This window comes from Eptatretus burgeri, chromosome 7 (assembly GCF_056783735.1).
Source record: "Eptatretus burgeri isolate ZD-2024b chromosome 7, Ebu_testis_v1, whole genome shotgun sequence".
NCBI classification, from domain to species: domain Eukaryota; kingdom Metazoa; phylum Chordata; class Myxini; order Myxiniformes; family Myxinidae; genus Eptatretus; species Eptatretus burgeri.
In genome coordinates this window covers 107,970,664-107,994,362 of record NC_140967.1, presented here as the reverse complement: position 1 = coordinate 107,994,362, position 23,699 = coordinate 107,970,664, and the positions used below count along the sequence as shown (strand labels likewise).

The 23,699-nt window shown below is 45.8% G+C and overlaps 1 long non-coding RNA gene across 1 annotated transcript in view; it reads left to right on the top strand.

Moving 5' to 3' along the window:
* Nucleotides 1–2,143: 2,143 nt before the first annotated feature.
* Nucleotides 2,144–23,699, top strand: part of LOC147024062 (uncharacterized) — a 69,997-nt gene continuing 48,441 nt past the window's right edge. Inside the window, exon 1 of the long non-coding RNA XR_015059768.1 lies at nt 2,144–3,240. This is a non-coding gene — a long non-coding RNA (uncharacterized LOC147024062). The remainder of the gene's footprint in view (nt 3,241–23,699) is intronic.

Below are 23,699 nucleotides of genomic sequence, written 5' to 3'. Positions count from 1 at the left end.
TTGGAGGAGGACATTTCGAACATTCGTTACAGTCAAACAAAACTTTATGAGTTGTTTTATATTATCATGTAAATTATATGGTCTTGCATTCAAAATAGTATATTTAATAAATAATTAAAATGTGGTACATTTTTGTGATTAACCCTGGTATTTCCGGTTTGTTTATTTTGAATTAGGCCGAGTGAAGTGTCGCAAGGCCTTTCTGGAGAACTTCATGAAACCTTCAACCTGGTGCAGATGTTTGGAGTCAGAACCTGCGAGCAAACAATCTGTTGTTGTCTTGCTGGACACGTCTGTTTCGCCGAGCCTGGAGCTCTAACCTTGAGCAGTGAGAAGCACAACAGTCCTGCTGTTGCATGTCCTTGGCTCGGGCCCTGACGAAGGTAACGCTTCGCCATCCATACCACATTGATCACCACAAGTCCTACCATTATTAAACTACACAATTCAAAGAACATCTCACCCCACGCTGTCTTTAGAAACAAGGATATGGGTGGAGTCTACGAACAGAAAATTTGATTGGTCGTGATGATGTAAAATGTCGTAATATTTTGTACAAGTACTGCTAAACGGAAGGGTTTTGAAAGTGATAATAAGGAGATTTGGGTCCTCCATTGTTGAATTATTTCAATTGAAATATAATCGAGATTTTAAAGATTGTATAAAAATATATATTTCAGAAGTTTACTGCCGTTGATGCAGCTTCTTTTACACCACCTTATTTAACATGGTACATAAGTTCTTCATGCCTGTTGTTTGTGTCCTTTGTGATGTCCTTTAAAACAATGTTTCCTGTTTGGAATGATTTTCAATTTCGTTTCGTTCCCAGACAGGCTAAATTTTTTTTTTATCACACTCCTCTCTGTGCCTCTGGGATCGGGATGAATTTAGAGGCAAACTAATGCCAATCTACCGGTTCGTTTTCCAATTCATGTTCAAAATATAGCATTCAATTGAAATTAAGTTGTTCGTCGATCATAAACTGATGCCTGTGGACAGATGAACAGACAGACAAAGTGGACCAATATTGCTTAACCCGCTTTTCGCTTTGCATGTACGGGGTAATGAAGCTGTAGCTATCGTGTGCCAACATATTTCAAAAGTGCTTGGGTTAGGCTTTCATGTTTACTCTTACCTTATTCCCATTCCGATGTACCATACTCTTGTGTTCCAGAGGATTGGTTCTGCCGAAGTAGTTTATTGGCCTGTGGTCATGCTGGGTGGTTTTCTATCCCTCTCACAGCAGTAGTGAGGACAGCAATTGTGAATTTGGCTTGGGTTCCGGCGATAGCTCGCCTCGTCTTGGTGAAGGACTATTTGGGATCTATAACATCCACCTAGTTTCACGTCCATCCAAGGGATGGCACACGTTGATGAATCGCTCTGCCCGTGAAACACCAGGATGACAGTTTATAGCTGGGTTAGGATTTAAACCCAGGCTAGACAGCTGAGAGGTGAATACATCTGAGCCATTCTTCCAGCTCTCTTACTTTATTAGCTCACAACCCCACCATCTTGTCTATTTTTCCATATTTCCGTTATCAAAATGGATGGTTGCTCCTTTCTTGATCAAGAAAGTAGGACTTGTTTGCGTGGCTACATACTTACATCCTACCCACTGTTGTCAGCGAATACATAGTGCAGTTTATAAGTAGATAGATGATACTTGGTTTGTCTCTCTCGTCACATCTTTCTGTTGTATGTTTATGTGCTGCGTTGCCCCCTCCTGCAGACGGAAGAGTTAAGGGTGGATGAACACGCAGCCACCAGCATGGCGGAGCCATAGCCGAGCGGCTTGGAGTGCGCTCTGAGCAGCGCGTTCTCCAAGAGAGCGCACAATGGGCAGATTGAGAAGCGCACAAGGGGGTTCTTTAGGGGCCTTGGCATGCTCGGGCCGCGGCCAGTCAGTGCTTCGCAACGCAGCGCCGTGGAAACAATGATCTCCCAACAAAAGCAAATCGGGGGCTCTGCCTCGCTCCGAGCACCGCTAATCCTGACACCCAAAACGGTCTTTTTTTCCCTTCTTCCCTACATCTCTCCTGTCACTCGCGTAGTGAAAGGAGGGGGTGGGGGTTTGTGGGGTCTTTCATACTCTTTGGGAAGGAGGTGAGGAGGGAGGGAGGGAGGAAGTGAGGATGGAAAAGACACGGAGGGGTTGCATTCGAATTCAAGAGTGGGAAGGAGGGGCGAACGAGTGACAAAGAGTGACTAAGACCAGTCTTTGTGTGCCCTGGTTTCGCGCGAGCCGCCGGGCTATGAGACTTTGCGGAACACTTAATCTGTTGTCAATCGCATGTAAAAAAGCGGAGAAAAAGAGAGTGTGAAACGGACATTTGGCTGTTACATCTCAGCGTGCAAAAACAACTTTCTTTTCTACCTTTTAGATTTATTGCTCCCTCTCTCTCACTCTCTCTCTCCCTCTCTCTCTCTTTTTCTCTCTTTGGGAAGTCATCCAAGGCGGCTGCGTGGGCCATTTGTGCTGGTGGGCACTCGGTTCAGGTTCGCAGTGTTTATAACAGTCGTGCATGCATCTGTTGAGTCCTTGTCTATTGGTAATTCCTTTCCCTCTCGAACACAATGTTGACATGCGCAAAACGTAGTCCATGGATATGGAACACACCTTCATGATGCCTTTTTGGATGAAATTCGAGACAGCCACGTGGTTAACGGTCCTGCATTTTGAGGCCACCCCTAAGGAATATACACGTACACAATCCGATTGTGCGTTGAGCTCTCTTGTTGTTCACGTCATGATCAGGAGAACTCTCTCGAGGATCCCTGGAATCTCATTCGAAAGCCAATATTTTCACCGTAACAGATGAGGTGCTGCTACATGAACAAAACAATTATCCAGGATTGATCTGGCCCTCTGCTCACCATAAACGTTCTTCCATAAATTGTGGAAAAAAGACATGACGTCATCAGCGTCGAAAATGGAACACTGAGTATAGCGTGATACGAGATCATGTCGGGCTTGTAAGGAGTTTGCGGAAGAATAATTTGGCAACCTGATATGTTCTCAGGCTCAAATACACGTTTTTTGTTTCTGTCATTGCCAAATGAGGCACGTGACGTCATGCACCACCTCACAATTCCATCAGAACTCTCATCATGGGCAAGTGACATGGAAGGCATTGAGGACATGTTGCTGCACTTTTTGTTTGCTTTACACAGAGATCGTGGCTCAAGGGATGGCTGCTTGAAAATATGAAAGATTAACTTACAGATCAACAAGGAAAGGTAAATAAATCATCTATATATCACATAATTTCATTCTTATTTGCTTAAAATCTCTTTTAAAATCGCGCCTTCTCCCCATTCCTCCCTCCTGCTGCCCTTCCCCCTGCTTTTCCCCTCCCAAGTTTCCTTCCTTCTCTTTACTCCCGTCTTCTTTCAACCGGCTTACGGCATGAAAACATATTTACAATCGTGTATGATAACGGTTTGATGTGCATAAAGGAACAACTTGTTCATCCTGTTGCTTCCTGGTTGGAAATCCCAATCTTTTCGTAATTGCTTTAGAAAAACAAACAAACGAAATAAAAATTGTCTTCCACCCTTTAAACATCATGAAAATAAATAATTAAGTAAATAAAAATTAAAATAATAATCTGCTTTTTTTTGGTTCCTTTTCTCACCTGTGTTGCAAGCAGAGTGACCTGCTTTGTGATACTTTAAAAGTACTGGTGTAAAATATGTAAGATACTGGTGTAAAACCAGCATTTTCTGAATCCAATCAATGTGAGAAAAGGGATTGTATGAGACTCACCATATTTTAAGTGAAAAAGAAGATGAAGGAGGAGGAAATTTTCCACCTCCTTTTACAGAGAACATGGCGGTTAAAAAGAAAATATTGCTGTTTGGGAATTTATTATGGCCCAGGTGATGACCTGGTACATTGCCTTCCCTCCCCTCATGCTGCCTCTCCCTCTCCTCCCCTCATGCTGCCTTCCCCTCCCCTCCCCTCACATTGCCTTCCCATTTACTCCCCTAATGCTGCCTTCCCTTCCCTTCTCTCCACTCAATCTGCCTCCCCCTCCACATGCTGCCTTCCCTTCCTCACGCTGCCTCCCAACCCCCTCACAAGTCCTTCCCCTCACGCTGCCACTGTGCTGTTTTAGTGTGCCCAATTTCATTCAATCCTATACTAAGGGGACCATCCCTGCCCTCCTGCTTTCCCTCAAGTCCCCCTATCAAACGCATGTTAAGAACACCCCTCCCCCCCGCCACTTCTTCTTCTCCCACATCCTCCTTGCCCCCCCCCCCCGCCCACCGAGAGTGTATAGCGATGGATGCTGACTGGTGAGGCCTCACTCTCCCAGCCCATACTCACTCCCACACCCCTTATTCGCTCGGCAACACCTCCTCACTCTATCCTCCACCCCCGCCTCTCCCGTGTTAATAATACCATCAGAGACGCGATTGGTTGCATTTGCTCGCAATTACCCTGCACTCACGAAGCGAAAAGCAGGTTTAAGCGATTGGTATTATATGTATGCATGTCATACGTACGTATGTTGTACGTCGTACATCATACGTGTCTGCATTTTGTAAAGAGCGTACATCGAAAACCATTTAGCGGAGGAAATTGAAACTTTTCCACATGTTACACGACCATGTGATATATTGGTCACTCTTTTGAGGTCAAAATAGGACAAAGGTAAACATAGGCCAATTTTCTAAAATCCTCAATTTTCATCCGATTGACTTGAAATTTGAAGAGGATTTGCATCTCAAGTCACTGAGTTCATCCACAAAATATTTTGAGATCAACATAAATCAAAAAAAGTCAACATCAGCAAAATTTCTGAAATTGGCAATTTTCATTTGATTGACTTTAAATTTGTTGAGAATTTTCATGTCAGCTCACCGACTTGAACCAACAATTATTTATGAGGTGAACATTGGCCAAAACGTCACATAGGCCGAATTTATAAAATTGTCAACTTTCATCCGATTGACTTGAAATTTGAATAGGATTCTCATGGAAATGAACAACATGTTTCACGTGGTTTGTCAGCAACATTGGATCTCAGGGAAAATCTTTGAAAATCTTCATAACTGAAACTGCTAAACCCATCAATGCATAATTTAACGAATTGATCAAATACCAATGGGAAATATGGATTGATAAAGATGATGCCATTGGTAACATGGTCTGGCAACCATATTGGATCAGGTCAGGTCAGGTATGGGAGCATGCGCAGGAACAGCATGTCACTGTGTCCATTACTCCAGGGGCCTCCATCTGGCCATCGCCCAGGCAGGTGCCTGGCCAAATCCCCATCTCCTTGAGATGCCGATGAACCTGCTACAACCATAAGGCACGTGGTCGGCCCATTGGCTTCCTCCACTCACGAGGCTCCCTCAGTAAGAGAATCTGGTGAGCAGGATCAGCATCAGGAAAATGAACCACATGTCCATACAGCCACAGCTGACGTTCACGAACTGTGCATGTCACAAATTCCATTTGAGCCTGTCTCAGCGACCGCTCATTGGACACAAAGTCCGACCAGCGATAGCCAAGGATTCTCCGAAAATACCTGGTACCAAAGGAATTAAGTCTCCATCTCAGATCCCTGGTCAGACTCTAAGTCTCACATCCGTAGAGCAAGACTGGAAGCATCAAGGACCTGAAGACTTGGACTTTCATCCTCCTGCACAGGTACTGACAGCACCACTCCCCATGATCCAGTGAATCCATGACTCCCCAGGCCCAGCGCAGACGTCCATTGACTTCTGGCTCAGCCAGTAGAGACATAAATATCACTGCCAAGGTAAGTGAATCTCTCTGGGATCTCAACATCCTCACCACAAACGGGTACAGACAAGATAGCAGCATCCAAGATGTCAATGAAAACCTGGATCTTAGTTTTGACCCAGGAAACCCGTAATCCCAACGGCTCTCACTCCTCATCCTGCACCGTGAGGGCCCCCAAGAGGATAACCATTCTCGCAAAGGTGACAGCATTATCTGTGAAATCAAGGTCAGAGATCTTGACATTCCCAAATGATACACTGCAGCTTCATCTCTCTGACATCCTCCCCAGAATCCAGTGCATACAAGCGCTGAAAGTGTGGGGCCAGTACACACCCCTGATGAACTCTCGGTACAAGTGGAAATAAGTCAGAGATGGTACCACCACATTTCACAGCACTTTCAGTGCCGGAGTACAGGTCAGACATCAGATGGATCAGTTTTGTTGGCACCCCACGAAGACCAATAATCCTCCAGAGGGCATCCCGATACACTGAATTGAATGCATTGCAGAGATTAACATAGGCTGCAAGCATCTCTTGCCAAAGCTCTTGTCTGCATTCGGTGAGGACCTGAAGGGCAAGGATACAGTCAATCGTTGACCTCTTTGGTGGAAAGCCTGACTGCACTGTACGCTGCTCCGAAAGCACATGGTGAACCCGATCAAGACTTATCCGAGCAAAGACCTTGCCCAGCAATAAGAGAAACTTCACCCCTCAGGAGTTGTTGCAGTCCTGGCGATCACCCTTTCCAGAGAGGGACAACAAGGCCCATCTTCCAGTCAGTTGGGATGAAGCCCGTGTTCCCTGCAGAGCACAAAACTGCATACACCTTAAGAAGTTCAGCATGGATGCTACAAATCCCATGAGCTTTACCCCATTTCAACCGGTTCACTGCAACCTGTGTTTCCACAAGCAAAGGTGGATCGCAGTTGATCAATAGGGATAGTAACAGTTGATCATTGGTAGTTGATTCAAAGTCACGGATGAATGGTGTCAGCAATAGGGATAGTAACACCCCTGACGTCCAACTCAACAGCTGGTGGATCAGCCTGGTACAGCCGCTCAAAGTAACCAGCCCAGCGGGCCTTCACTTCGGATTCCTCTGTCAAGATCCCACCACCCTCTGCTCTAACTACAATACACCGAGGGATGGGCTTGGATGAACCCAATGCGCAAATTCCCCTGTAAGCAGGACGAGAATCACTTGACCACAGGTGTTGCTCAACCTCCTCACAGATTCCTCGAACATAGGCTTCCTTGTCCACCCTCAGATATTGGATCAAAGAAAAAATATATAACCTTAAATAAAAGGATTGGCTCACACCATGTCCTTCTCAAGACTGTATGTTTTCTATGAATACCATCGAGTTAGTAATAGTACCCTTGCAAGGAACTTCAAAACATAAGGAGTACATTAAAGCTCATACTTTTGAAACTTCTAAAGTTTCAAGGAGGCCGTCAAAGTCCTGATCTGACCTGTTATAATGTCATGCGTGGTCTGATCCTTCCGATGACCTGATCAAACATTTTGTAATGTCATTCACGGTTTGATCCTCCCTTTGACCTGATCTAACATATTATTAAATACAAGCAAATGCAACCCATCGCTTTGCTGTCAGGTATATTAAGGGGGTGGAGGAGAGAGTAGAGAGGGAGAGGGAGGGGAGGGAGAGAGGAGGGAGGGAGAGAGGAGGGAGGGAGAGAAGAGGGAGGGAGAGAGGGGGAAGGGAGAGAGGAGGGAGGGAGAGAGGAGAGAAGGAGGGAGGAGAGGGAGAGAAGAGGAAGGCGTTGGAGGGGAGGGATAGAGGAGGAATGTGTGGGAGGAGAGGGAGAGAGAGAGACCAGTGAGGGGAGGGGCATCGCGTGGAGGTAGAGGAGGGAGGGGGAGATAGAGGGGGACAGGTGCGAGAGAGGAGGGAGGGGAGTGAGGAGGAGTGGGGGAGCTAGAAGGGGGAAGGGGTGGGGAGAGTGACGCCTCACCAAATGTCGATATACACTCCGGGTGTGGGGGTGTAGTGGGGTGGAGGCGAGGAGGAATGGGGAGAGAGAAGCGAGAAGTAGGGAGGGGGAGTGGGTTTGGGAGGCAGTAACTGCAACGGGAGGTGTTCTCAAACTTGCTTTTTGTAGTTGGACTTGTGGAGAAGGGGGTGAAGGTTTAGTACAGGATTGAATGGAATGGGGTACGTGAAAAGAGCACGTGAATACAACATATGGAGACCACCCAGGGATGTTTTTTTCTGCTTTTGTAATCGTGTAATTCTGCTTAGTTTAAGAGATTCTCGAGGTTATGGCATGTGTGGAAATGAAATAAATCCATGAACACTGCCTTCTCCGGGCGTTTAGATGCATTGCGATGTATCCAGCAATTCTTAGCTATCATGATCAGGCATTTAATGATGTGAATGAGGAAAGTGAAAAAAAAAAACTTTATCGTTAAGAAATTGTTGTGCCCTGTTTGGAGTCAAGGCATTGTTGAGCAGGCAAAAATAAAATGGTGAATTAAGATCCCAGCAATGGAGAGCAGGCTGACCAAGGATGAGCCTTGATCAATGATAATTAAATCAGGCCATTAATTGTCTTCAAAACGGGTGTTTAGATGAACCCAAGCACCCATTTTCACTCATGCACCCCCTTAGAGTTCCCTTTGTATGCTTGCAAAGTTTCACGTCGCTAGATTTAATCTTTTTGGAGTTATGGAGGAGACACACACTGACTGACTGACTGACTGATTGACTGACACACTGACACACACTGACATTTATTAGCATAGATTCATCATGGATTGGCACCTTGCTCTACCTCGACTTGCTAACCTTTCTGTCTATTTTTTCAAGGCCTCTTCCTTTTTCCTGCCTTGATGGCTTCCTCCTCTTAACTAGCTACATGTCACTCTCATAAGATCGTGCTTTCTTTTCTTCTCTCATTTGAGGTGGGAGTATCTTAACCCAGTTTTGTGGGCCCACTCCTTTTTCTCATAAACATTGGTGAGCTCTGCTTCTTTGGAAAACCCTCTTCCCCTTTTCCAGCCGACTCCACATCATGCATTAAACATCATCCTCCCAATGTAAAGGAAGCAGCTGTTTCCACATCTGTTGACCTGGATAGGATCAAATGGTGGTCGGATACTTTAAATTTGCCATTAATTCCAGATAAATATTGCATTATATCCCTATCTCTTGGGAAGAATCATCTGATGAACCCAATTTTCTATATCCCTGATCAACTACTGGAAGGAGTTCATTCTTTTGAACATCTGGGCCTCACAATCAGCAGCGACGTCTCCTACTCGGACAATATATCATAGCTGACCTCCAAAGATTACCACAACCTTTGTTGTGCCCTGTCCTTCATTGGTCAATCTGAAATCACAGCCTTCAAGTCCTTGATGCTTCGAGTTAAATGAAGTACAGTACTTCTATCCCCTCTGGGTTGGTGTCCCTTCTTTACACCTGTTATGAATGCCATGGAGATAAAATCTCTCAACATGATTACCATGAAGCAGAAGTACAAGGCTTGCTGTTCTTTTTTCAAAAATAGGGTAGTGGCTTCTCAATTTAATTTTTTACTTCCGCTCTTCTGGTCTTGCTCCCTCTATCCCTCTACTTTGCATCGATCTGTCCATCCCCAGTCTCGCCAGTGATTCCAACAACTCTTATTTTGTGGAACTTACAATATACGGGTTGACGGCTTACCTCAACTCTTTTCTCACACTTGTGGAACCACCTTATTCTGTTCAATCTTGCTCTGTCCTCCAGGACTTGCGTTTTATCAGCATACCACCTCATCCAGATCCTCTCCGATCGCACTCATAATTAATTAGCCTCCACTGGACTTAGATTTGGTCTCGGGGGGGGGGGGGGAGAGGGGAGTTATGGATTTGGTCTGATTTTCGTCTCTGTCCGTGCGTGCGTCCGCAACCATATCTTGGACATGGATGAACTGATTTTATTCGTACTTGGGGGGAAAAAACAACACATGATGGTATGCATAGGCACATCGTTTTTTTTCAAGATCAGATCCAAGATGACCGACCGGTGGCCATTTTAGTTGTAAACAACCCGATGTTGAACACTTCCTCAACCATTTCTCGGACATGCATTTAGCAATGTTATTTAAACCTGGCACACAGATAAGGAATGATGGCTTACATAAGTACATCATTTTGATTTGAGGTCAGATCCAAGATGGCCGACTGATGGCCATTTTGTTTCTTCAATGTGTCTCCAACTATTTCTCCGACATGCTTGTTCTGATTTTGTTCAAACTTGGCACAAGCACAGTAAACAGTGGCATACACTCACACCTAATTTTATTTTGTGATCTGATCAAAGATGGTCGACTGGTAGACAGGCAGCCACTTTAGTTGAACATAAATATGGGCATGACCTTTGACTCCATTCGGCAAAATTACTAAAACAACGGGAGTCATGACATTTTATGTCGTTTTTTTACTTGTTTTCTTTCTATCCCCAGTAATCACCCCCAACCCTCAATCCACTCTTCTTCATTGGTCACAATATTTCCTTTCTCCTTTTCCCTTCTTTTAATGTTCATTCATACCCTTGCTTGCATCTACCTCTTCGGCCTTTGTCCCTCTTTAAGTATGTTGCCTTTCTATTCTCTATCATCTCACTGTTTCATGAGCCTAGTGTTTTGGAAATGATCCCTTTGGGGTTAATAAATGCTAAATATAGTGTAGTTATTTCATTATTAAGTGTTTAGATGAGCATTTAAGTAATTAAATGTGACATCAGATATGCATTGCTATTTTGCAATGTTGGAGATGTAAAACCCATCCATTTGTGTGTATCTGAAAGTCCTCATCCCTGTGAGCCGATATTTAATGTTCTTCTCCTTGTTATCTGTCTTCAATGTGTCTTTTTAATGTTTGATAGGTCTCAAGGTGCTATAAGACCTCATCCTTGCCACTATCTCTTGTTGGCTGCTGGTCAGGGGAAAAGGGGGGGGAGGACTTTACAAACAGAATCTGGGGGAGAAGAGGCCTGGGAACCAGCAATGTTGTGGTTTAATGGGGAGTGCATTGGGCAGAAGCGCTGACAATGCTCGGGGAACCTCGCTGAGGAACCTGCACATGAGCAGCCATGGGGTTTCCCTCTCAAACTGTCACATTTTACTGCTGTGGTGTTCGCCATGCCCCACCTGGCATGCCACATCCGCTCTTCTCTTGGGACAGGATCGATCAGTGGCATGACTTTTGCTTGCCTGTTCCTGCCTCCTGCTGGGATGAAGATGTGTCCTGTTGGACGAGGCTTGCGGTATTTCTTGATTCATGCAAAATCCCTTTGTCTCTGTTGTGTGCATGAAGGCCTTTAAGATTTGGTATCTAAGGTTCCTGTTCATCGTTTTGTCCATGGACATGTGTGATTCGTGAGGGGAAGGGTGATTATTAAATGACAGTTATTTGTGATTGCTTCCTCTTTGTTACACTCTCCACCACCCCGTCCCTTTTGCCATTCCTTTACAATACATTATAAACTTGACCTGGTCTTTGGGTGAATTATGTTTGTCCTGGTGGCTTCATTAAAATCAGTTTTGTTGATTGACATCTGGAGATGATCACGTCATGTGATCAAGGTTTGCTCAGCCTAATTAGATCGGTCACATGGTCGCCAATTGGCGTGACACCCGCCCACCTTGGAGACTCCAATCTGTGCAGTAACGCGGTCATTAAATGCAGATCTGGCAGGGAGTCTTTCAAGCGGGTGACTGTTCCAGCCTTTTTGACACGACTCGCTGGATTCGTATCAGGCAACCTAAGTGAATGGCTGACCCTTACGTTATAGTTTTTGTAATCAAAAATAAGATTCCCCCCCCCACCCAAACATAGCTCATACCAATCAAGTTCATGTGACGTTCCGCTTCACCTCCTCATTCATCGCATCAACATTGAAGTGAATTATCAGTAAGCGATATTTTCCTCGATTGGTAAAGTGCTGCAGGTGATTATTCAAGACATTAATGTGGAATTGCTTTGGTGGTGCTCTGAACATGTCATGCTTCAGAGATTTGTTATCATTCAGATTGTTTTGGTAAATTTCACATGTCGTTGAGGAAAGGTCTTTGGTGAAGTTTGCAAAGGTTATATTACAAGGAATTGGAGTATAAATGGAAGTTTGAAAATTTAACGGACTCGTTTTTTATTTTTTTTGGAAGCTGAAGTTTATGCGTTTAATGACATTAATATTTTGCCATCTAATCAAAGCGTGTTGTTTCAGAACGCTTTTGTGAGCACAGTATTTTAATCTTGAACTTGTTTTGAATATAAAATGAGCGATGCTGTATTTCATGTGTTTTATTTTTTTCTGTCTAATGTTCAGTCGTTTAGTGCTCGTGGTATGGTGTTTTCGGCTTACATTTCCGATTGCAATATTTATGCAAAGGTCTGACAGCCTGCTAAACATGTACAAAGGTTTCTGAACCCCACCTTCCACCCATTGTTATCAGAAACTCCTTCCACAATTAACAACGAGACCTCATTTCTACAACTGGCAGGATGATGTTTTTTTTTTGTTGATTTCTGGTGTCGATTGTTGGTATAATCGAGGCAGAAAGATGGAGTAGATGTTTCCTATCAGGGTTAAAGATCGACAGGAAGAGGAAACTGGAAGCCCTGGAGGCGACCCCAGGATGACATGGCTTGGAGAAAGGTCAGTCGGCGGTTAATAAACTGATTCCTCAGGGGCTTTGCCATACCTGAAATTCCAGCTGAAGAAGACTTTGGGTTATCTCTTTCTTTCTTTAACTCCATGCAAAGGTTGGCTCTGCAGTAAGAAACAAGGTTGATTTCGACCCATATTATGGTCTACATCGACAAATGCCAGACTATGATGCCCACCCAAAGAACATAGAGCAGAACAAATACGAAACGGAAAGCTTAGCTGAAATTTCAACTGAGTATTACTAAACCTCTCTCTCAAATATAAAATTAACCATTAAAGCAGTGAAATGAACCTGATCATTTTCTTTCCAGTTTAGTTGTAAGAATACATATCTTATACCTGTAGTTACCTGATCAGTTGGGAAGACAAGATAACATTTCTCAGCCAATAAGGGACCCATTGCTTGTTGGTTCGTTTTTCACATTGATATAGTATCTCATGTAGGAGCTTGTACATGAAGCATTTTCAGGACAAAGACGTTAGTAGATATCAGCATACCTTTACATGAATTGCAAGGACATTGGGAGACTATGCCTGGTGTTGACGTAATGGTGAGGGTGGTGGGCTTGGGATGCTTGGATCCTAAAATCCTGAGTTCAAATCCCCTGCGGCTGTTCAACTAATACCAGGTGAGGTTGACTGTCATCCTTCTGAGGTCAGCAAAATGAGTGCCAGCACGCTGGTGTACTGCGCCAGAATGGTTCACAGTTTTAGATGGGAACTAACCAGGCGAACGTATGTAAGTACTTTGGTACTGAGGAAAGTAAAGTGAAGTTTTCTAATGACCAGCTTTTTTTTGCATACCTTGACGAGGCTTGTATGAGAGCTAATACACGATGCACAACAAGGGGGGCATGAGACAAGAGGGCGGGATTGGGAAGGACAAAACAGTGGGGAAGAGAGACATTAGGAGATCTGTGGAAGGGAGAGGGATGGGGGCAGGGAACACGGGGAATACAAAAAGGACATGACAGGGATTTTCAGGAAGGAAAGCAGGGAATTTGAAGGAGGGGGTTTGGGGTAGATTATCGGGGGTAGGAAAGATCGAGGGTTTGGATGGGGGATGATAAGAGGTGGTGGTGAACAGCTGTTTTGAAGACCTGGAGGGAAGAATGGGATTGAACAGAGTGAGGGAGTTTATTCCAAAGGCGGGGAAAAACAGGAATGAAAAAGTGAAGGTGAGCAGTGATTCGTGATTTTGGTTGTTTTACCAGAAGGGGGTTGTTGGCGGAGCTTGAGCACCCTGCGGAAATATGGTGGGGACAAATCACAGACAGAGCAGGGGGGCGAGATTGGAGAGGAGACTGCAGAAGCAGAAAGACCACCAGACTTGCCTGCAGTGAGAGTGAGAGGCCCAAAGACTCAGGCTTATCGTGTGAGATGTCAATGATCCGAAATGCCTTGGTTTACGCAGCGTGAAGCTGAGAAAGGTGAGAGGCAGGAGCACCAGCCCAGAGGGGAGAGCAGTACTCCAACCGGCTGTGGACGAAAGCTTTGTAAGTGGTCAGAAGCTCAGGTGGGCCGAGGAATGACTTTGCACAACGGAGGATTCCCAGTTGATGACTGGCTTTGGAGGCCAGGTTGGAAATGTGGCTTTCCCAGGAAAGATCATGGCAAATAGGAGACCCAGAAGCTTGAAAGAAAGGACTTTTCCAGAGGATTATTGAGAAAGTGGATGGGGGGTGGGGGCGGGGTCCAAACGGTCCTTTCGGATAGACATAGTGAGAGTGTGAGAATTGTTCAGAGTGAAAGACATGTTCTACGTGTTGGACCAGTTTGAGATTTTATCCAGATCTGCAGTGAGCGAAGAAGCTGCTGCTTGCCATTCTGAGGGATGACAGATGGTACGGCAGAGGGTGGAGTCATCAGCACATTGATGAAGAGGATTTTCCAGAGTCAGAGAGATCATTGATGAAAACCAGAAAATGAACAGGGCCCAGAACGCTCCCTTGAACTCCAGCCTGGGCTGGAAGAGGGGATGAAAGAACTCCATTTAGGGCCACACGTTGAGTGTGACAGGAGAGAGGAAGTCTGCGAGCCATGAGTGGAGATGGCCTTGGCTACTATAGGAAGATAGTTTGGTGAGCAGGGCAGGGTGCCAGACCATGTCAAAAGCACGCGATATGTCTCAGGATATGGCTCTGATTTCATGTCTGGCATTGAGTACCTCCATCCATTGTTGGGAGTGCAGAAGCAGCATATCCAGGGTAAAGTGACCTGGTCTGAATCCAAATTGATGATCAGAAATCAGGCCATTGGAGAAGAGAAAGGATTTAATGTCTGAAGCGATGATGGATTCCATAACCTTGCTGATGAATGGGAGAAGGCTGATTGGTCTGTATTTGCATGGATCTGTTTTTGCACCTTTTTGTGCAGGGCAGTCATGTTTGCTGATTTCCAAGCAGATGGAAGATGACCTTGAGCAAATGAGAGGGTGAATAGAACAGAGAGAGGGTGAGCAAGAGCAGAGGCGCCGGTTTTTAGGACACGTGGGCTGATGTCGTCTGGACCGGTTGCAGAATCAGAGTCGAGATTTGACAGCAAGCTCTCCACCTTGTCAGGAGAAAAGGACACAGAGTCCAGGGACAGTTGGGTGTGACTGGGTAAGGTGGGCACAGAAAGCGATGGGTTTCGGACACAAGATTTATCTGCAAACACCGAGTTTAGACATTCAGCTTTATCACGTGCGGTATCAGCAGTGCGGCCATTTGAGATAAGGGAGGGGGTGGAGGGGGAACATACACCAGAAACACATTTGATTAGATGCCTCCAGGATTTGGAGGAGGGAGAGAGGTTTGAGAGTTCAGACTTGAGCTGAGAAAGATGTTGTTTTCTTGCTTTCCTGAGGGTAGATACACACTTGTTCCGAGCTTTGTGAAGGGAAATGAGATTACCCTCAGTTGGGTTTGCTTTCCATGAGGAAAAGCAAAGTTGTTTCAGGACAACTGCCTTACCACAAGCTTCAGTGAACCAAGGGCGGGAGGAAGGTTAGGACAACTGAAGATGAGAGGGGATAAATGTGTACATGAGGGAGAGCAAGTTTCTTTGAAAAAATTCCCAGGATCAGTTGATGTTGGAGAAAGTAGCGATGGGAGACCAGTCGAGAAGTTTGATGGTTGCTTGGAGACCCTGCCAGTCAGCTTGACTGAAATGCCAGACTCGATGGCGCTGAGGTGGAACGCTGATAATAGCCTGAGAGATGTCCACTTTGATAAGGACGTGGTCAGAAGAAGCGATTGGAGCAGAGGAAGAACAACAGATATTTTCAGGGAAATTTGTCAAAATCAGATCAAGAAGAGATGGAGTACCATTGGTTGAGATCTGGGTTGGGAAGTTGACCAATTGAGTGAGTCTCAATGAGTCACAGAAAGCTTTTGCTGAAGTACCATGACAGGTGAGAGAGGTACTCCCACCTAGCCAACTGGCATGATGACAATTGAAGTCACCACATATGAGGAAGAGAGAGTTCAGATGAGAAGATAGAAGTTGGTCCATGTTTTCAGATGGTGAGGTGTAAATGGAGTCATCACTGTTTGATGGATGGGTGAGAGGGGTGAGACGGCACTGAAGTTGGAAAAAAAATGGTTGATGGAAAGTGAACATTCATAGCAAACTGGGTTTTTTAATTTTTAGGTCAGAGATGCAATTGAAGACATTTCTTGATGAATGCAATAAAGGTGAATTAAGAGAATGAAGAGAAGAAACGCTGTCACAGTTTGATATTTAGGCAAGGTATGCAAGAAAGGTCGAATTGAGAGCAGTCTGTTGGAATAGTAGAAGAGTCGTGCATTATGATACAGTAAAGAGTATCACACGTGTGAAACATGAAGGTGAAGCATTGTACGAGATAGTTTTTATTATTATTATTATTATTATTATTATTATTATTATTATTATTGTTTGAGAGAGTTTTCAGCAGATTAGGTAATGGAAATGTTACAGAAAAAATTGTGAGGTGAATGGTTAATTTGGATCGGTAAACGCAGGGGGTGGAAACAGATTACGTGGTTATGGGAGAAGCGCGTGGTTATGGGAGTTGTATAGTCAAAAGTGAATTAATTTATTTATTTATTTATTTTAAATAAGGAATGTGTTACATTTGGAAAAAGGGAAGGTTGAAGTAAAATCGTGGGGGTGTATGGTGAATTTGGAACGGTAAACACAGAGAGAATTTGCTGGGTCGATGAAATATATCAGGAAGAGGGTGGAGTTGTGGAGAGAAACACGTGGTTCCAGGAGGTGTTTCACTCGAAGGGATACAAGGAAGATTATTAATCTTTCATATATTTTTGAAGTATAGGTAAGATTCGGAATGGAAGGTTGTGGGAAGAAATTGTGAAGGTAATGGCGAGAGTGGGTCAGCTCAAGTAGAATAAAGGTGTGCCAGCAGAAGGCGGAAGAAGAACAAGAAGAAGAAGAAGAAGAAAAATAAGGAGGGAGAAATCGAAGAAGGATCAGGACTCGTGGGTATGCAAGGAGAAAGGTAGTTTTTTTGGGGGGGGGGATTGAAGCCAAGAAACAGAGTGTTTAGTTGGGAGGGATGGGGGACATTGGGAAAGTGGAGAAAATAGGAATTGAAAGTAATAGGGAGATAATACAAATAAAAACGATTGGACACCAAGAGGGGAAGGATGGGTAGGCCTCAAGGAAGCTGGTAAGACAAGGTCGACGAAAACTCACACAATAGCATGATTTTTGAAACAAAACCGAACTAGGAACGCACAGAAGCATGTAGGTGAGAGAATAGACAGTTAAAATGGGACACATAATGACCAGAAAGCAGAGAGACCCTGTCATCACTCCAAACCCAGAACTGGAAGTGAACAGAACAGCTCGAGTAATTCTCACAGTAGGTTTTATCATATGAGTATTGACAGACAAAGTCAAGCCAGCAGCCTTGCCAAGGGAAGGTGCAGAAGCATGGTAATGTGGAACTTGGTGGAGTGCTGCCTTTTATGAAACAAATAATTTTAATGGCTCGGGTGATACCTTGCAAATTTCTCTGTTATTTCTTGCTTTTCTATCATTGGTTACAGAACTTGTTTCAAGTATTTCAGCTGTAATGCAGACAATAATCTGGCTCACCCAATGAATATTAGGTTATTTAGACCTTTGTATTAAGCATCAAGAAGATTGTTATTGGCAAAGAGTAAGTCATAAATACATGAACACAGTGGAAAGGAGGGGAAAACACCAACAACAGGATAGAGGGACACTTGGAGGAAGAATGGGTGAGGGGAAGAAACACCCAGAGAAAAACTTCTGAGGACAAAAATGGATGCTCCACACCTGGAGCAAAAATGAACTCTGAAGTGCAATATGACAATGATGGACCAATAGCCTCCTCATTTCCTTGTTTGAGGTTGAACAGGATTGTGTGATGATGATTCACACTCAGTGCAGCCACATGGCGACTGTGGGAACTTTGTATATTAATTTCCAATCTGCATAGGTAATATAAATACTTAAATGTAATTGGTTGGATTCCCGACAAAAATCACCTTCGAATGCGTAAGGGAAGGGTCGAGGCGAAACCAAGCTCCACCCCTCTTGCCAACAAATATGCCTGATCAGCCTGAGCACAGTTATTTTTTTGTTTTGACATCAATTTGATGAATAATTACAATTTTGTATTGTGACGTTGACGCCTCATCTCACAACAATGTGGTTGAGCAAATTTAGTCTGAATTGGCGAAGGGGTACAAAATTATATTAAAAATATAAAATGAAAAGGCTTCATACAACACACGTGTGTGTGTGTGTGTGTGTGTGTGTGTGTGTGTGTGTGTGTGTGTGTGTGTGTGTGTGTGTGTGTGTGTGTGTGTGTGTGTGTGTGTGTGTGTGTGTGCGCGCGTGCGCGCGTGCATACACTTACAGATACACACACAAGGGTGGGTTGTGTGAAGCCTTCTCTTTGTTTTTTTTTTAATCGAATTCATACCCCTTAGCCAATTGAGCTAAAATTTGCTCAACCACATTGTTGTAACATGCGATTCGGTCAACGTCACAATAAAAGGTAGGTCAGGTATGGGAGCATGTGCCAGAACAGCGCGTCGCTGCGTCCACTTTCCGCCGGTACTCCAGGGGCCTCCGTCTGGCCATCCCCCAGGCAGATGCCAGGCCCATCCCCATCTCCTTGAGATGATGGTCAACCTGCTGCAACCATGAGGCACGTGGTCGGCCCACTGGCCTCCTCCACTCATGAGACTCCCTCGCTGAGAGAATCTGGTGAGCAGGATCAGCGTCAGGAAAATGAGCCACATGTCCATACAGCCGCAGCTGACGCTCACGGACTATGCAGGTAACAAATCTCATCCGAGTCTCTCTCAGCAACCGCTCGTTGGACACAAAATCCGACCAGCGATAGCCAAGGATTCTCCGAAGAGACCTGGTACCAAAGGAATTAAGTCTCCGTCTCAGATCCTTAGTCAAAGTCCAAGTCTCGCACCCATAGAGCAAGACTGGAAGTACCAAGGACCTGAAGACTCGGACTTTCGTCCTCCCGCACAGGTACCGGCAGCGCCACACCCCATGATCCAGTGAATCCATGACTCCCCAGGCCCGACCCAGACGTCTATTGACCTCCGGCTCACAACCTGCGGAGACATGAATATCACTGCCAAGGTAAGTGAATCTATCCACGACCTCAACATCCTCACCACAAACAGACACAGACAGGACAGCAGCATCCAAGATGTCACCGAAAGCCTGGATCTTTGTTTTGACCCAAGAAATCCGTAATCCCAACGGCTCCGACTCCTCATTCAGCACCTCGAGGGCCCCCAAGAGGATGTCTAAAGTCTCCGCAAAGATGACTGCATCATCTGCAAAATCAAGGTCCGAGATCTTGACATTGCCAAACGATGCACCGCAACTTGATCTCTCCGACATCCTCCCAAAAATCCAGTCCATACAAGTGCTGAAAAGTGTGGGGGCAAGTACACATCCCTGACGAACTCCAGTACCAACTGGAAATAAGTCAGAGGCGGTACCACCACACTTCACAGCACTCTCAGTACCAGAGTAGAGTTCAGACATCAGATCGATCAGTTTCGGTGGCACCCCACGAAGACCAAGAATCCTCCAGAGGACATCCCGATTCACTGAATCGAACGCTTTACAGAGATCAACATAGGCTGCAAGCAGCCCCTGCCGAAACTCTCGTCTGCGTTCGGTGAGGACACGAAGTGCAAGGATACGGTCAATCGTTGACCTCTTTGGTGTAAAGCCTGACTGCTCTGGACGCTGGTGCTCAAGCAGATGGTGGCGAACCCTATCAAGAATTATCCGAGCAAAGACCTTGCCCGGCACTGAGAGCAGCGTCACCCCTCGGTAGTTGTTGCAGTCTTGGCGATCACCCTTCCCTTTCCAGAGAGGGACAACAAGGCCCCTCTTCCAGTCAGTTGGGATGATGCCTGTGTTCCAGGCAGAGCACAAAACTGCATGCAACGACGCGAGTGCAGCATTTCCACCAGCCTTGAGAAGTTCGGCATGGATGCCACAGATCCCTGGAGCTTTGCCCCGTTTCAACTGGTTCACCGCAGCCCGTGTTTCCACAAGCGATGGTGGACCACAGTTGATTCGAGGGTCAGCAACAGGGATTGTAACACCCTTGACGTCCAACTCGACAGCTGGGGGATCAGCCTGGTACAACCGCTCAAAGTAACCGGCCCAGCGGGCCTTCACTTCAGACTCCTCTGTCAAGAGCCTACCACTCTCTGCTCGAACTGCAGTGCTCCGAGGGATGGGCTTGGATGAACGTAATGCGCGAATTCCCCTGTAAGCGGGACGAGAATCACCTGTCCACAGGTGATGCTCTAGCCCTCACAGATTCCTCGCACATAGGCCTCCTTGTCCACCCTCAGTGCACGTACAGTTTTACGCCTCAGCTCCCTGAACAGCTCAGCTCTGCCATTCAGCCTGGCCCTGCGACTCTGGTCAATGGTATCCAGTGTCCCTTGAGAGACAAAATTCTTCTTTGCCCTGCGGTGAACTCCAAGGCATCCACCGGCAACATCAAGGACGGTGGTCTTGAAGGTGCTCCACAACTCTTCAGGACCCCCAAAGCACCCAGACCCCCCAAGTGTCCACTCAGCCTGTTCGCAAACTCCTCAGCTACTCTCTCATCCCTGAGCTTGGCAACATCCAGCCTAGGCTGGGATGGTACCATTCTCCAGGATTTAAGGTGCAGCTTTAGAGTTGCTACAACAAGCCTGTGGTCAGTATTGAGGAACTGAGCACTCCGGTAGACCCTGCAGTTCTGGATCATCCTCCAACGACCGTCAATGAGGACATGGTCAATCTCCTTTGCCACACCGCCAGCGTTGGAATACCAAGTCCAGCGATGAGCTTGCGGGCGCTGAAACCATGAACCAGCCACCCTAAGTCCATGACTTCTTGCAAAGTCAAGGAACTTAGTGCTATTCTGGTTCATAGTTCCTGACCCATGGGGACCAACACATACCTCATAACCATCCCTATCAGTTCCAGTCGATGCATTGAAATCCCCCAAGACTAGAAGTGTATCTCGTCTGGGGCACTGATCAACCACAGACTCGAGTGTGGCGTAGAATGTGTCCTTCACGGTAAGATCACTCGCCTCAGTCGGAGCATAAATAGAGACCAGGGAAATGACACCTAAGGAGTGACGAATCCTTAATCTCATAATACGCTCGTTGACCGGTGTTACCTCAATTATCATTGGGGTCAGCTTATTGGACACAGCTACAGCAACTCCTTGGGTATGGTAACCATCGGAGCGACCAGACCAATAGTAGGTGTAACCACCCACCATTATATCGCTGCAATCCGGTCTCCGAACCTCAGAGAGAGCTGCAATCCCGATGTCCAAACGCTTGAGCTCAGATGATAACAGAGACAGGTGATCATCCTCTCTTAGGGATAGGACATTCCAGGCACCCACCCGAAGGGACCGCCTCAGGTTAACCCAAGGAGACCGCCGTCTGGTGGACGACACCTCAGCACCACTCCGACACACTCTCCCGCAATCTGACCCAGGGATGTTACCCCGTGGTTTCCCTCCTATCAAAGATTGGGGGTCCCGAAGGCTTTGCCCCAATCCCATCATCCGGTGAGCTGCCCTGCGAAGGGAAGCTGCACAGGAGGTACTCCCACGGAGTGGGTTTTCAGATTTTTTTGCGTTTTTGCGTTTTGCGGAATGAAGCGTTTTACGGTGGCCGGAGTGCAAATCCTGCCACCAACCTCCTAATAAGAAGTAACCCAACTGCAGGAGGACGTCCGCAGACACAGTTGGGCACTAGATATGGATGGCCGTTGGCTCACAAGGAGCTCCTCCGCCCTTTGACAGGTTTTGTTTTTAATCCTGCTGGGTGTCCATATCCAAACACCCTCCTCACCAGAAAACCTGGTGGGGGAGACGGTTTAGTCGCCGACAACCCGACCATGGAACAGGTTAGTACAGGTTTACATGGTACCTGTAGCAGGTCACAGATCGAACCTGACCTGAACACAATAAAAAATGTATTAATATTTTCATTTACGGATGCTTTCCGATGGTTCTGTGATTTCTCCTGGTGTATCGGCGTTGATGTCCATTGGCATGCAAAATTACTGTGCTTCCCCATTGTCTTGGGTCGCTCACCTGCATTTCTTTCATTTATTCATATTTTCATTTACAGATGTTTCCAACAGTTCTGTGATTTTTAAAGTTTTTTTTTTTTTTGAGGTATTAAGATCATGAAACTTACCTTAAATATAATGATGATCACAGACTCGATCCATTAATGCAATGTTGATAATGGTGACGATAAAGACGAGTTGATGGAGACAATGGTGATAATGATGTTGGGGTGTTTGAAGGGGTTATCGTGTTAACGGCCCATGTCAATTATTGGTGAATCCTCTATTTCTCTTTGCCGACGACTCCACCCTCTGCCGTACCATCTGTCATCCCTCAGACCGGCAAGCAGCAGCTTCTTCACTCACTGCAGATCTGGATAAAATCACAAACTGGTCCAACACGTGGAACATGTCTTTCAATCCAGACAAATCTCACACTCTCACCATGTCTCTTCGAAAGGACCGTTTACAAACCCCCCCCCCCCCCATCCACTTTCTCAACAATCCTCTGGAAGAAGTCTTTTCTTTCAAGCTTCTAGGTCTCACTATCTGCCATGACCTTTCCTGGGAAAGTCACATTTCCAACCTCGCCTCAAAAGCCAGTCGCCGACTGGGAATCCTCCATCGTGCTAAGTCCTTCCTCGGCCCTCTTGAGCTCCTGACCACTTACAAAGCTTTAGTCCGTAGCCTGATGGAGTACTGCTCTCCCCTCTGGGCTGGTGCTCCTGCCTCCCACCTTTCTCGGCTTCATGCTGTCGAAACCAGGGCATTTAAGATCATCGGCATCTCCCGCAATGAAGCTGAGTCTCACTCAATCTCAATCAATCACTCACTCAACCTCTCACTCAATCACAGCAGGTTGGTCGGTGGTCTTTCTGTCTTCTACCGACTCCTCTCCAGCCTTGCCCCCCCTGCTCTCTCTGCGATTTGTCCCCACCACATTTCCACAGGGCGCTCAAGGTCCGCCAACAACCCCCTTCTGGTAAAACTACCAAAATCACGAATCACTGCTCATCTTCACTCTTTCATTCCTCTTTTTTCCCGCCTTTGGAATAAACTTCCTCACTCTATTCTTTCCCATTCTTCCCTCCAGGCTTTCAAAACAGCTGTTCACCACCACCTCTTATCTTCCCCCATCCAAATCCTCGATCTTTTCTACCACCGATAATCCACCCAAGCCCACTTCCTTCATTTCTCCTGCTTTCCTTCCTGAAATTCCTTGAAATGTCCATCTTCTTTTCGCCATGTTCCCCGTCCCATCCCCATCCCTCTCCCTTCCACAGTTCACCTAATGTGTCTGTTCCCCACTGTTTTGTCCCTTCCACTCCCGCCCCTCTTGTCTCATGCCTCCTTGCTGTGAGTTGTGTGTCAGCTCTCATAAGAGCCTCGACCAAGGTATACAAAAAAAAAAAAAAAAATCTCCAAACCTTGCCTCAATAAATTAATAGAAACAGAGCAATTTCACGAAGGAGAAACCCATGAATGGCAAGGCCCAACCTCCTGCACTTCAAATTTTTATAAAACAATGATTTTAAAGATCATTCACAAATTCCGGAAGATTAGCACTACTGAAGCAGGTCCTATCCACCAAACACCCTTACACGCTGTAATAAGACGACTTTGAGTCGCAATTTTGGAAATGGAGGCTTGAGTGATCAC